Source organism: Pristis pectinata, chromosome 24, assembly GCF_009764475.1.
Source record: "Pristis pectinata isolate sPriPec2 chromosome 24, sPriPec2.1.pri, whole genome shotgun sequence".
Classification (NCBI taxonomy): domain Eukaryota; kingdom Metazoa; phylum Chordata; class Chondrichthyes; order Rhinopristiformes; family Pristidae; genus Pristis; species Pristis pectinata.
The window spans coordinates 14,084,179-14,100,115 of record NC_067428.1 but is presented as its reverse complement, the minus strand read 5'-3'; the positions used below and the strand labels follow the sequence as shown (position 1 = coordinate 14,100,115).

Genomic DNA, 15,937 nt, shown 5'->3' with positions numbered 1-15,937 from the left:
ATTGAGTGGAGAAAGTTTAGGAGAGATTTCATGGCAACGTGAATGAGGTGTTTTATTAGAATAAATAAGGAGAAACTGTTTTCTCTGCATGCCAGTAACTGGCAAAAGAACCAGAGGTGCGATGAGAATGTTTTTATTCAGTCGAGTTGTTTTGATCTGGAATACACTGTCTGAAAGTCACGGAGTAATACAGCTCATCCAGTACCAACCAAAGAGCCCACCCAAGCCAGTCCCATTTCCCCACCTTTGGCCCATTATCCTCTAAACCTTTCCTATCTATGTGCTTATCCAAATGTTTTCTTGTTAACTATCGTTATTGTATCCATCTCAACCACTTCCTCTGGCAACTCATTCCATATACACACCACCCTCAGCGTGAAGAAGTTGCCTCTCGGGTCTCTTTTAAATCTTTCCCCTCTCACCTTAAACCGAAGCCCTCTAGTTTTTGATTCCTTTTCCTTAGGAGAAAGTGTGTGAAAGGACGGAAGACGCAACTCAACAGTAACTTACAGAAACTCCGGGCTCACACCGGATTATACAACGACAGAGACAGGGCGATGGGCCCAGGCCAAGTGAAAGACTCGTGCAAAAAAGTCGGTGGAAGCGCAATGGGCCAAATGGCCTCCTATCCTGGACCATTCTACCATCTCCCGTTGGGCTGAAGAGTGCTCAGGTCAAACGGTGAAATTAAAACCATTCAAATACATTTCCGGAATGGTTGCTCAGCAACTCTACTGTCCCACATAAAGGCCCCGAAAGTCAAAACAAGAACCGCAGGTGCTGGAAACCACTCTGTGGGGATCTCAGGAGATCCCCTTGATTAGAACCCCACCTTTGGTTAATGAGACGGGCGCGGAGGCGGAAGCCGGGTGGGTCCGATCCTCGCCCCCCCCCCCCCCCCCCCCCCGTTGCTCTTTACCCATTCCACAGAGGAACAAACCATTCACCACTCGGCCAGGCCGGCCTCAGACCCGGACCAGTTCCTCCTGCACACTCTGATCTCTCTATTTTCAACAAACTGCTCTACTTATTCCACAGAAATCTGTTCTGAGCTTTGATCTAGCCCAGGGATCGCCCTCTACACTGCATCTGCAGTTTGGCGCCTTCAAAAGGAATTCCCTGCTTTTCTGTTTGCGGCTGCTCTCACCTCGGCTCTTCGGCCCATCCGCCACGTCCTTCCCCCTATTCAATGCCACCGCCCCGATAATGCGCGAGTTTTCCAAACCTCTAGAATTTGGGAGGGAAGTCGAAAGATGAACAGTTCTGCATTTTGTGCAGCGGGGAAGGAGTGTTCCCGTGGGAGATGGCGTGAAGAATGCGGATTTCAGCATGGTGATGGGCGATGAGTGGTGTGGCCAGTGGTTGTGTCAAGCTGAATTCACGCTGTTCATCCAGCACGGCAGGGCCAGGGTAACAGCGTTACCAAAGCTTCCTCGGCAATCTCACAATAAGGTGAACAACAACTGGACATCTTATTGCTACGAATAATGTACAGCGTTTCCAAAGCAATTACAGGTGGGCACACACCCGTCCCGTGGAATGTGATCTCTTCCCCACACACACACCCACACCCGTCCCGTGGAGTGTAATGCCCTCCCCCCACCCACACACACACACACACCCACACCCGTCCCGTGGAGTGTAATGCCTCCCCCCACCCACACACACACACCCCCACACCCGTCCCGTGGAATGTGATCCCTTCCCCACACACACACCCACACCCGTCCCGTGGAGTGTAATGCCCTCCCCCCACCCACACACACACACCCACACCCGTCCCGTGGAGTGTAATCCCCTCCCCCCACCCACACCCGTCCTGTACAGTGTAATACACCCCCCCACACACACACACACAGACCCACACCCATCCTGGGCACCTGGGCAGTGTAATACATCACACTCACAGAATACCTTCACCAGTTGCTCATCAGAGCTACAGTTTACTATATACTTTTGCCAAGTATACACCTGAGCTGCAGTTAATAATCCCGCTGCCTGTCACACGCCTTACATCAGCGTCCCGGGAATACCTATCATATCAGAGACAGGAGTTTCGAGCCTTTGCGTCGTTTTATATACAGGCTCAGTCAGGAAGCGAAACCCCGAGCAGCATTTCAACAGTCAGCTCCTCACTTTTCTCCTGTGGGTTTCAGCGAGGCATCTGCACAGTCACTTCCTGCCCCGGGTTTCAGACAGTTCTACATTCCCCCTCCTGCCCAACCCCGCCCGTTAATAACTGAGCCCAGGAGCCGGTGTCCCAGCCACGGCCCCATCACTGATGGGGATGTCTCTCACTCACAACCAGCCGGGAACGCTCTTACAGAAAACGGTCGGTTCCACTTCCCCGGAGACAACCGTCCTTACTCAGCTTTGCCGAAACCACGCACTTTATGTCCAGGTTCCCAACCCTGCAGCAGCTGGCGATAGGAGCGTCTGACCGGAGGTCCCAGCACTAGAACAGATGTCCCGCAGAAGGAGGAGTTCTGCCCCAACTCAAGAGGATCAGCGAGAAACGCCCGGATGCGCCTGTTTGCCTTTCCCCACGACGCGTGCCTGAGATTTGAGTTCACTTCCCTCGGCTTCCTACCGAGCCCGCCACCCCGGGACCATTCAGATACAGGCTAAAGAAGGCGAGGGTTGGTCTCCTCCCCCTCTGTCATAATAAGTGGTACATTATTGCATCGCTCCCTGACATTGTAAGTCAGTCCAGCGGCAGAACTACCCCAGTGCCCGCTCCCAATGCTGGTGTACAGGTCCTGCTGGCGCAACTGACAGCCTTAAACTGTCCGACAATCCTTCAGCGCACCGTCACTGTTACAGGGGCTCTGTTTTGGTCAGTGATTGAAGGAGAGAATGAGTTTCCCAGCCTTATTGTACTGTCTATGTTAACAGGTTAACTGCGGCAATCTGGAGACACAAGAGACTGGAATCTGGAGCAAAATCCAAACTGAGGGTCTTGATCCTCTGGCAGTAACCGCGCACTCGTAGTTGGCAGCGATAACGGGTTGGTTATGCGAACAGAAAAGGCAGTGCGAATAGGTTGACTTGTTGGTGTGTTTGTCCATATCAATGTGCTAAGGGATTAAGTCACCGTTAATGGTCCTACAATGTTAATAGGTTGGCAATGTTATTGTGTTGGTAATTTTAATGGCAGTATTAATAGAGTGGCAAATTTCAATTGGTTCTTTTAATGAACGGTCTCATTTTAATAGGTTTGACAGTGTTAACAGGTTGGCAGGGTTGAGGGATTGACCAGTGTTAATGTTTGACAGTGTTAGTTACTTGAACAATATTAACGGGATGACAGAGTAAATGGGTTGGTAGTGCTTATGAGGTCGCAGAGTTCATAGATTGATCATGGATCTGCCAGTGGTAGTGGGTTGGCAGAATTAAAATATTATCCAATGTTATTAGGTTTGCTTTTTAATGGGCTGGAAACGTTAATACGCTTGCAGTTAACTAATCACCAGTGTTAATGGGTTGGCTGTGTTAATTTGTTGGCATTGTGAATAGTCTGATAGTATTAATATAATGACAGTGTTATTAGATTAGTCAGATTAAAGCACAGGCATATTACATAGTGGTGCAGTTAATAAGCTGGCAATATTAACATGATGGCTAATGTTAATAGTTGGAGGCATGAATTGGTTGAGCTATGATACGCTGGAGGTATCGGTAGGTTGGCTGATGTTAATAGATTGCTGGTATTGACAGATTTGTTATGTTATTGGATTAATGGTGTTAATATGTTGGCCAGTGTTAATAGTCTAGTATTTTAAAGATTTGGTAGTGTTCATGATCACCCAGTGTTAATGAGTTGGCAGAGTTGATAGACTTCTAGTTACTCATTTGGCAGTGTGCCAAATAGGTTGATAGCATTTGTAGTTTGACAGTTTTAATGGGTTGGTTCTGCTAATGGGCTTGCATTGCTTGATAGGATTGCAGTTAACTTTTCACCTGTTAATGAGTTGCTAGTATTAACTAGTAACGGGTTGACCAGCATTAATACTGTATGTTAGCAGTGTTAATGGGCTGATATTGTTTATGGGTTGGCATTGTTAATGTTTTGGGCAATATACAGGCTGCATGTTGTTAGGCAGGGATAATATTGGCATTGTTAATTTGTTGACCACTTTGATAGGGTTCTAATGTTAATATGTTGGTGGAGATAATGTGTTGGCCTTTGTTAATAGGTTGGACAGAATTACTGGTTTGGCAGTTATTGGGTTAGAGAAGAGGTTCCAGTGTTTTGGCAGTTTTAATAGGTTGAGGTTGTTAAGGGACTGAACAATGTTAGTAAGTTGACAGTGTTCATGAATTAAAAATATATCCAGTGTTAATAAGTTGGCCAATTTAATAGTTTGGCAGTGTTAATGGTTTGACCAGAGTTAATAGATTGGCTGGTGTTAATAAGATCACTGTGTTAATGGGTTGGCCGGTGTTGATAGGTTGGCAGAGTTAGCATCATAGAGTCCTACAACACAGAACTGGCACTACAGCCCAGCATATCCATACCAACCATCAAGTATCTATCGATACACATTTACCAGATCTTGGTCTGTAGCTTTCTACATCTTGGAATGGAGTTAATGGAGTGGCAGTTCTGATAGGTTATCAGTGTAAATTGGCAAGAATTATTGGGATGGCTGTGCTGAATGTATTAGTCAGCGTTAACAGGCATTAATTAGCCATCCAGTGCTAATTCTTCAGCAGTATTAATAGATTGGACCTTGCTAATAGCAACAAAGAATCTGCTGGAAGAATTTAGTGGGTCGAGCAGCATCTGCTGGGGGGAGAGGAACTGTAGACATTTCAGGTTGAAACCCTGCATCAGGATGACCCCGTTTTGACTCAAACCATTGACACAGATGCTGCTCGGTCCGTTGAATTCCCCCAGCAGATTCTTTGTTGCTCCAGATTCCAGCATCTGCAGTCTCTTGCGTCTCCAGCCTTTGCTAATAGATTGGGCAGAATTAATAGATTAACTGTGTTAATGAGTCAGAATGAATAGGTTGTCCAGTGTCAATAAACTGTCCAGTGTAAATAGGTCGGCAGTGTTAATGGTCTGGCTAGTGTTAATTGGTTGGCTGGTATTAGTGGGATGATTGTGTTAACAAATTGACCAGTGTTACAAAACTAGTCGTGTTAAAGGAGTGGCATTGCTAATAGGTGGCAGTGTTCATGGGCTGGGCAGCATTAACATGTTAGACAGCATTACTGGGCTGGTTCTATTAATGGATTGGCCAGTGTTAGTTCCTTAGAATATAGAACAGTACAGCACAGTACAGTACTGGCCCTTCAGCACACAATATTGTGCAATCTATATAAACCCACTCCACGATCAATCTAACCCTTCCCTCCTACACAGCCCATAACCCTCCATTTTTCTTACATTCATGTGCCTATCTAAGAGTCTCTTAAATGTCCCTATTGTATCAGCCTCTACCACCTCCCCTGGCAGAGCATTGCAGGCACCGACTACTCTCTGTGTAAAAAAAACCTACCTCTGACACCTCCCCTAAAGTTTCCTCCACCCACCTTAAACGGATATCTTCTGGTATTGGCGATTAATGCCCTGGGAAAAAGGAGCTGGCTGTCTACTCCATCTATGCCTCTCATAATCTGGTGCATCTCCATCAAGTCACCTCTCATCCTGCATTGCTCCAAAGAGAAAAGCCTTAGCTTGCTCAATCTTTCCTCATAAGACATGTTCTTGAATCCAGGCAGCATCCTGGTAAATCTGCTCTGCACCCTCTCTAAAGTTTCCACATCCTTCCTATAATGAGATGAACAGAACACTCTACTCCCTATACACTCATGACTGTGTGGCCAGATTCTGCTCTAACTCCATATACAAGTTTGCAGATGATACCACCGTTGTAGGCCGTATCTCAAACAGCGATGAGTCGGAGTACAGGAAGGAGATAGAGAGCTTAGTGGCATGGTGTCAATGACAATAACCTTTCCCTCAATGTCAACAAAACAAAAGAGCTGGTCATTGACTTCAGGAAAGGGGGCAGTGTACATGGACCTGTCTACATCAACGGTGCTGCAGTCGAGAGGGTTGAGAGCTTCAAGTTCCTTGGAGTGAACATCACCAACAGCCTGTCCTGGTCAAATCACATAGATGCCACAGCCAAGAAAGCTCACCAGTGCCTCTACTTCCTCAGGAAGCTAAAGAAATTTGGTTTGTCCCCTTTGACACTATCCAACTTTTATTGATGCCCCATTGGAAAGCATCCTATACGGAAGCATCACGGCTTGGTACGGCAACTGCTCTGCCCAGGACCACAAGAAACTGCAGAGTTGTGGACACAGCCCAGCGCGTCACAGAAACCAGCCTCCCCTCCTTGGACTCTGTCTTTACCTCTCGCTGTTTTGGTGAAGCAGCCAGCATAATCAAAGACCCCATCCGGGTCATTCTCCCTTCTCTCCTCTTCCATCAGGTAGAAGATACAAGAGCCTGAGGGCACGTACCATCAGACTTAAAGACAGCTTCTACCCCACTGTGATAAGACTATATGACGAGATGGACTCTGACCTCACGATCTACCTTGTTGTGACATTGCACCTTATTGCACTGCACTTTCTCTGTAGCTGTGATACTTTACTCTGTACTGTTATTGTTTTTACCTGTACTACCTCAATGCACTCTGTACTAACTCAACGTAACTGCACTGTGTAATGAATTGACTTGTACGATTGGTATGCAAGACAAGTTTTTCACTGTACCTTGGTACAAGTGACAATAATAAACCAATACCAATAACAAAAGTTTTATAGAACTGCAACATTACCTCGCAGCTCTTGAACTCAATACCCTGACTAATGAAGGCCAGCACACCATACACCTTCTTAGCCACCCTATCAATTTGCGTAGCAACTTTGAGGGATCCACCAACTTGGACCCCAAGATCCCTCTGTTCCTCCACACTGTTAAGAATCTTGCCATTAACCTTGTACTCTGTATTCAAGTTTGATCTTCCAACGTGTATCACTTCACACTTTTCTGGATTGCACTCCATCTGCCATTTCTCTGCCCAGCTCTGCATCCTGTCTATATCCCGTTGTAACCTACGACAACCTTCTACACTATCCACAACACCACCAACCTTTGTGTTGTCTGTAAACTTTCTAACCCACCCTTGCACATCCTCATCCAAGTCCTTGATAAAAATCACGAAGAGTAGGGGGTCCCAGAACAGATCCCTGTGGAACACCACTAGACATTGACCTCCAGGCAGGATGCACTCCATCTACTACCACCCGCTGCCTTCTGTGGGCAAGCCAATTCCAAATCCACGCAGCCAAGCTTCCATAGATCCCATGCCTCATGACTTTCTGGATGAGCCTACCATGTCAAATCATGAGAAGCTTGTCAAATGATCTGCCCCTCACAAAGCTATGCTGACTATCCCTAATAAGACTATGCTTCTCCAAATGTTCATAAATCCAGTCCCTAAGAATCCTCTCCAATAGTTTGCCTTCCACTGATGTAAGACTCACTGGTCTATAACCTTGACCAGTGTTAGCAGGTTGGCCAGTGCTGATGGCTTGATGTTGTTAATAGGCCCATCACTGTTAGTGGGATGGTTGTGTTAATGGCTTGGTCAGTACTAATTGGTGGATATTGTTAATGAATAAAAAGAGAAAATGTGGCAAAAGCTCACCAGGTCAGGCAGCACTCTGGAAAGAGAACCAGACTTAATGTTTCAGATCAAAACCCCTTCATTACAATTGGACAATGCTAATGAATGTGATGGCATTATTTGTTAGCAAATGTTAATGAGTTGGTACTGACCATTGGTTGACCAGTGTTAATGATGGGCCATGTTAATAGATTGGGTTGTGTTAAGTTTGGCTGGTGTTAATAGGTTGGCAGGAAACTTGGATAGCTATTTTTAATAACTTGAAAATATCTATGTGTTTTCTACTGTTAATAGGTCTGTAATGTTAATGAGTTAGCAATACTGAAAACAATTATCATTATTAAAAGACTCATTGTGGTCACGTATTGGCCCATGCAAACAGCTTGCTCTCTGAGTGGCTGTGTAAATAAGCTTATCGGTGATCATTGCTTGGGAATGCTAATTAATTCATCTGTATTAATGGAGTAGCTGTGTTAACAGTGCCAATGCATTGGCATCATTATTAGGATTCCAGTGTTAGTAGACGAGGAATGATAATAGACTATCAATGATAATTGATTTGCTGTGTTAATAGGCTGTGTTAATAGGGTGGCAGAATTAACAGACTGATCAGTTCCAACAGGTGGGCACTGTGACTGAGTTGAGCAGCATAGCCATTATTAAAAGGGTGATAGTGTAAATGTGTTGGCCTGTGTTAACACATTGTTCATTGTAAATAGCTTGCCATTGTTAATTGGTTGGTTTGTTAATGAGTTAGCCTGTATTAACTGTGTGGCTGATGTTGGTAATGTATTGACCAATGTTAACAGATTTGCTGTGCTAAATGAGTTGGCAATAGTAATGGGTTGGGTAATACTAATGTGTTAGCAAGTATTAAAAGAATGGCTATATTAATGAGTTAGTGGATGTTAACAGGTTGGCCAGTGTTAATTGCTTAGTAGTGATTATATTAGCTGGCTATATTAATAGACTAGGCAGTATTAATTGATTGGTGGTGTTTGTGTATTGGCCAGTGTCAATAATTTGGTAGTGTTAATGGTTTGCCTGGGGTTAATGAGTTGGCTAGTGTTAATAAGATCACATCATTGATGGGCTTGTGTTAATAGACTGGTGGTGTTACTGGATGGCAGTTCTAATAGGTTGTCAGTATAAATTGGTTGGTAAGAATTAATGATTGTTTGTGCAATGATCTGTGTTAATAACTTGTCCAATGGTAATTAGCTGGTAGTATTAATAGGCAGGTCAGTGTTATTATGTTGGTACTATTGAAGTGTTGGCCACTGTTAATGGGTTGGACAGCATTAATTAGTTGGCTATATTAATAAGTTAAACACAGTAATAGTTTTGTTAATGTTAGTGGGTCTGCAGTGTTAATGGGTTGATAATAGTTCATGAATTGTGTCAACGAGGTGTTTCTGTCAATGAGCTGACTAGTATTAATGGGATGGCTCTAAATGTGTTGGTCAGTGATAATGGTTTGTGCAGTGTTGAGTTGGATGTGTTGATTGATTGGTTATGCTAAGTTGATAGTGGTGACAGGTTGGGAACAATATTAATGGATTAGATGTTTTAATTGGCTGGCTGTGTTTATAGGTTGGCAGATGTTAATGGACTGACTTTGTTCATGGGTCGGCAATATTGATACTTTAGCACTGTTGGAGTTGGTTGTATTAATATGTTAGGTGTTATCAACAGGTTCCAGTGTCCATAGGCTGGGCAGTGTTACTGTTCCATCAATGTTAATAGTTGACAGTGATAAAGTATTAGTGTGTGGCAAGTGTTAATGTCTGACTAATGTTAGTAGTTTCAGCAACATTGTGATTATCAGTATAATGGCGGCTAGTGTTAATGAGTTGGCAGCATTGAAGTGTTAATGGCAGGACAGATTGTAGTTCAACAATACTAATAGTGTGGCTGTACAAACATATCATCCGGTGTTAATTAGTCAGTGATGTTAATTGATTGGATGGAGTTGGAGTGGTAGTGTTAATGAGTTGGCAGGCTTAATGGATTGGCAGCACTAATGTATTGGCCACAATTCATGGGTTGTCAGTGATTGGTTGAGTAGTGTTGACGGGCTGGTAATGCCACAGGATTGCCAATGTTAAGGGCTGGCAGTATTAATGGATTCACATTGTTAATATGATGCATCCTATTCACATGCATCGCAGCTTGGTACGGCAACTGCTCTGCCTGTGACTGCAAGGAACTGCAGAGAGTTGTAGACACAACTCAGCATATCACAGAAGCCAGCCTCCCCTCCATGGACTCTCTCTATACTTCTTGCTACCTCTGTAAAGCAGCCAGTGTAATCAAAGACCCCTCCCACCCTGGACATTCTCTTTTCTTCCCCCCACCCCACTTCGGGCAGAAGATACAAAAGCCTGAAAGCACCTACCACCAGGCTCAAGGACAACTCCTATCCCACTATTATAGGACTATTGAATGGTCCCCTAGTACGTTAAGATGCTTCCCTGTAACTGTAACACTTTATTCTGCATTCTGTTATTGTTCTACCTTGTACTATCTCAATGCACTGCTGTAATGAAATGATCTATATGAATGGTATGCAAGAAAAGTTTTTCACTGTACCTCAGTCCATGTAGCAATAATAAACCAATTTACCAAGTTACAAATTTAATGGGTTTATTGTATTATTAGGCTGGGCACTGTTAATAAATTTACAGTTTAAGTGAGTTGGCTATATTAATAGTTGTGTTAATGGGTAAGTAATGCTAATAAACTGGCTATGTTAATAGGATAGCAGTTAACTAGTTAAATTGTTAAACATTTGGCTCTGTTAATGGAATTGAATTGGTTTATTATTGTCACGTACTGAGGTACAGTGAAAAACTTGTCTTGAATACTGTTCATACAGTGCACTGAGGTAGTACAAGGTAAAACAATAACAAAGTACAGAATAAAGTGTCACAGCTACAGAGAAAGTGCAGTGCAGGTAGACAATAAGGTGCAAGGTCATAACAAGGTAGATAGTGAGGTCAGGAGTCCATGGATTGGTGATGTTAATAGGCTGGGCATTGTTTGTGGGTTGATAGCATTTATTAGTTGGGAATGTTGATGGGCTGGCCTTTGTTAATAAATGGGTGGTGTTAAAGGACTGAGCAATGTTAATCTTCACCTTGGGCAGTCCATTAGGATCAAGGATGACTTGCTTCCAGCCCTGGTTCATGGCTATTGAGGCCAATGTGTGAACTGCAGATTCTTCCATAAATGGGACAGGTGGTAGGGTAGTTTGAGGTGGTCCACTCCTTCCACAACTTAGGGACTCTGCTCCCAATATGTGGCTTTGAGGTTCTCAATACTATCCTGAATGCTTGTGCTCCATGAATGATCGTGGGCCAGAGATTCCAGGAGTTAGTGGAGATGTTGCATCTCTTCAAGCAACATTACTGGCATAATTCTGGTATGGGAAGTAGTTCATGTTTTCCAGGCGCTCTCTCTCTTGTCAGAGGGGGCAGGATGGTAGAGGACTTTGGTCTTATGGATGTCGCGTGTTCATCCTCTCATATGCTTCAGTGAAAGCATTGATAGTAGCTTGGAGTTTGGCTTCTGAGTGGGTGTAAAGAAGTATGCTAAGAAGCAAGTGTTATCTTCGTACTGCAGCTTGGCTACTGAAATGGGAGGTGAGGGTGAAAGCTTGGTTGTGCAACGTAGTCACCGTTGCTTCTGAAGATTAGCTCCACTCCCACAGGAAGTTTATCAGAAGTGAGGTGCAAGAAAGATTAAGAAAAATATTGGAGCAATTGTCTGACACCGGTCTTCTCTCAGAATGGTTTTGTTATCGTTATCGTCACTGTGGAGCAAGCATAAGATGAAGACAAATTTCTACAGGCTGCCAAATTTGAAGATAGCCTTTCCCAAATGATGGAGTGAAGGCTTCAATATGGTTAAAACAGGCCAAGTACAGAGGTTGATACTGCTCCCTGCACTTTTCCTGGAATTTGTGAAAATCATGTCCAACATGGCCATTGACGGACAGAATCCACACTGTGATTCAGGGAGCGGTTCTTGGGCCACTGGGAGGATGCAGTTGAGGAGGACCCTGGTGGTGACTTTCCCTGTGGCAGACAACAGGGAGATCCCTCTGCAGTTATCACCATCTGATTTGTCTCCTTTCTTGAAGATGGTCATGTTTACAGCATCTCTGAGATCTCATGCAAAATCCTTCTCTTCCCAGGAGTGGGCAGTGAGGCTGTGGACTTGTGACTAAAGTCCTTCACTGCTGAATTTTAGGATTTCAGCAGAAATATCTTCTCCTGAGGCCTTGTTAGTTGCGAGCTGGGATATGGCCTCCTTGAGCTCTCATTTGTCAACAGTGGCAGCAAACCTGGTCCACACAGGTTGTGGCATTACTGGTTTCACAGTGTGATTTGGTTTGCAGTGTTTAAAGTTCAATGGGTGCCATTAATGTGTTAGCAAGTGTTATTGTGTTCAAGTTCAAGTTTATTGTCATGGGCATACATACCCTGGGTATGCCTTGAATATTAGCCAAACATAAATTTTACATAACTTACATGGCACAATAAACAAAAAAAATAACATAACAACATTAGTGCAAGTTGAGGGTAATATAGTTCAAGGTAGAATTAGGGTTTTTCAAGCAGTTCAAGAACCTGATGGCAGTGAGGAAGAAGCTGTTGCTGAACCTTGAGGTGTGGGTCATCAAGCTCCTGTACCTCCTGCCTGATGGCAGCAATGAGAAGAGGGCATGGTCCAGATGGCAGGGCACCTTGATGATGGATGTTGCCCTCCTGAGACTTCATCTCTTGTAAATGTCCTCGATGGTGGGGAGAGCTGTACCTGTAATGGAACTGGCTGAGTCCACCACTCTGTGTAGCCTCCTGTGTTCCCGTGCATTGGAGTTTCTATACCAGGTGGTGATGCAGTCAGAATGGTTTCCACTGTCCATCTATAGAAGTTCGTCAGAGTCTTCGACGACATGTTGAATTAAGGAGATTACTAAGAAAGTAGAGATGCTGGCGTGCCTTCTTCATCGTTGCATCTATGTGCTGGGTCCAGCATAGGTCCTTTGAGATGTTGACACCCTGGAACTTGAAGCTGCTCAGCCTTTCCACTGCAGATCCTTCAATGAGGTGCTAGTTTGCCTCCCTTCCCCTCCCTAAATTCCACAATCAGTTCTTTGATTCAGCTGACGTTGAGTGCAAGGTATTGTTATAACACCACTCAACTAGCTGACCTATCTCACTCCTGTACGCCGCCTCATCACCATCCATCATTCGGTCAACAATAGTGGTGTCATTGGCAAATTTGTAGATAGTGCTGGAGCTATGTTTCCCATACAGTCATAGGTATAGAGGGTAGAGCAGGGAGCTAAGCCACAGCCACCTCTCAAAGCACTTCATTACAATAGATGTAAGTGCTACCAGATGGCAATCAATGAGGCAGGTCACCGTGCTCTTTTTGGGCACTGGTACAATTGATGCCATCTTGAAGCAGGTGGGAACCTCAGACCACAGCAGTGAGTGGTTGAAGATGTCCCTGAACACTGCAGCCAGTTGGTCAGTGCATGTTTTTAGCACTTGACCAGGTATGTTGTCAGGGCCTGATGCCTTGCAAGGGTTCAGTCTCCTGAAGGATGTCAGCCTCCGAGACTAAGATCACAGGGTCATTGGGTGCTGTGGGGACTCGCGCTGGTGCATCATTGTTCTCCCTCTCAAAGTGTGCAAAACAGGCATTAAGTTCATCAGGGAGTGAGGTATCATTGCCATTTATGGTATTCGTTCTCATCTGATAGGAAGTGATAGTGTGCAAACCCTGCCACAGCTGTCGAGCATCCATTTCTGTCTCCGGCTTCATTGTGTAACTAGTCTGGCAGCATTAATGGATGGTCCAGTGTTAATGGGTTGTTTATGGTTCTGAACTGAGCAATGTTAATAGGTTACCTTGTTAATAGGTTGGCTATTGTTAATAGATTGGCCGTTTTATTGAGTTGGCAGTCATAATGGGTTAGCGTTGATAGGGGGTTTGGCTATGTTAGTGTATTTGCTGTATTAGTGGGTTGGTGATGCTAACAGGTTGGCAGTGTGAATATGTTGACAATTAATTGTTTAGTAATATTAATGGGCTGGTAGTGTAAATAAATTAGCAATATTCTTTGGTTAGCCATTGCCAATGAGTTGCTGTTTTAATTCATTTATCGTATTAGAGGATTGGCCGTAGCAATGGGGCTGAAGTGTGAATATATTGGCAATTTTATAGGTTGTCTAATGTTACTGAGTTGGGAGACACATGAGACTGCAGGTGCTGGAATCTGGAGCAACAAACAATCTGCAGGAGGAACTCAGCAGGATCCGATACAGGGTTTTGACCTGAAACATCAACAATTCCTTTTCTCCACAGATGCTGCTCGACCCGCTGAGTCCTTCCAGCAGATTGTTTGTTGCTTATTGAGTTGGTAGTCTTGTTTGCTAGGCTGGCCAGTGATAATGGATTGACAATGTTAATCATTGGCAGAATTAATAGGCTGTAAGTGTGCATAGCTTGACCCATGTGAGCAGCAGGTACTTTAAATGGGATCAGGATGAATTCCTCAGGATGAATGGCTTTAACACTGACTTGTCTGATCTGTACCCATTGTAGCCAAACATGGTGGTGGGGAATAATGAGGATGATCGCTCCTGTGTGGTCAGGGCCTGAGCTTCAATGACTGGCCATTGCCAATTCCTTAACAAAGTAACTGCACAAAGGTAAATGAATTTAGGAAGGACACTAAGCTAGGAAAAGATAATGATGCCCTGATAAATAATGATGCCCTGAGGACAATAGAGAGGGATGGCCTCAGTTTAGGAAACAATGTTGAAGCAGTTTAGGTGAAGATGAGAAATACTAAAGGCAAGAAGTCACTTGTGGGAGTGGTGTACAGAGCCCTATTGGGAGCCACACAGGACAGAGTATAAAGTGAGAAATAATGGGAGCTTATCAGAAAGATACTATGATAAGCATGGAGGGAGCTTAATCAACAAATAGGGACACAAGAGGCTGCAGATGCTGGAATCTGGAGTAAAAATCAAACTGCTGGAGGGTCTCAGCAGGTCAAGCAGAATTTGTGGAGGCAAAGGGATAGTTAACATTTCAGATCGAGATTGTGTGTTTGGACTGGTCTGAGTTCAGATATAGGGTCTCGACCTGAAATGTCAACTATCCCTTTATATCTACAAATGCTGCTCGACCCACTGAGTTCCTCCAGCATTTTGTTTTTTAATCTACATATACTCTGGGGAAAGTAAGATGGGCAAAGATAGCAGAGGTGAAGAGTTCATAGTTTTTTTTGGAACAATGAGTTTAGGAGAACAAATGAGCAAGCGATATTTGACATGGTTTTCTGCAGTGAGATAGGATTAATGAATGACCTTATCATGAGACTGACCCAGGCAGCAGTGAAGAGGATAGGACTGAATTTTATATTCTGTGTGAGAGAAGAAGAGGTCCAAAACTTAAATAAGGGCAACTATGATAGCATGAAAGCAAAGCTTTCTAAAATGAACTAGCAAATTAAGTTAAGGGATCAGTCAATTGAAATGCAAAGGCAGACTTTTAAGGGGATTTTTCAGAATACAACATTCAGACAAGAAAGAAAACTTCCAAGGGGAGGACCCATCATCTGTGGTTAACCAAAGAAGATAATATTAAGCTTAAAGAAAAAGCATTATTGCACTAAGATACGTGGCAGGTCAGAAGATTGGATCGAATATAAAAGCAGCAGAAAGGAAAAATTAAAGTATGAGACAAAGCTAGCCAGAAATGTAAAAACTGATAGTAAAGAGTTTCTATAGATATTTGAAAAGAAGACTGAGTCTGAGAAATTTATAATGGAAAATAAGAAGATGGCTGATGATTTAAACGGGTATTTAGCTTCAGTCTTCTCTATAGATGATGCATGTAACATTTATAGAAATAGTTATAAATTAGCAATTGGAAGAGAGGGAGGAACTTGGAAAAATTACAATTAGCAGTACTCTACTGTTCTATGTGCTATATAAAATTTATGAGAGGCATAGTTAGGGCAGATAGTCAGAATCTTTTTCACAAGGTAGGATTATCAGAAACAAGGGTACATAGATTTAAGGTGAGAGGAGGGAATTTTAAAGGGGATTTGAGGAGAAAATTTCTTACACAGAGAGAGATTGATATCTGGAACTCACTCCCAGAGGAGGTGGTGGAGTCAGATACAATCACTATGTTTAAGAGATATTTACATGGGCATTTAAATAGGCAGGGTGTAAAATGATAAGGAGCTAATGTGG

General features: G+C 43.7%; 1 protein-coding gene across 3 annotated transcripts in view; it reads right to left on the bottom strand.

Annotated features, from left to right (window-relative positions):
* The window catches only part of LOC127582431 (KN motif and ankyrin repeat domain-containing protein 1-like), a 53,486-nt gene extending 50,660 nt beyond the window's left edge, over positions 1-2,826 (bottom strand). Inside the window, exon 1 of one of the 3 annotated variants that reach the window (XM_052037677.1) lies at positions 2,325-2,826. The gene's annotated coding sequence lies outside the window, so the exon portion shown is untranslated. The remainder of the gene's footprint in view (positions 1-2,324) is intronic. The other 2 variants (XM_052037676.1, XM_052037678.1) reach the window with 2 other exon arrangements.
* Between the last annotated feature and the right edge of the window lie 13,111 nt (positions 2,827-15,937).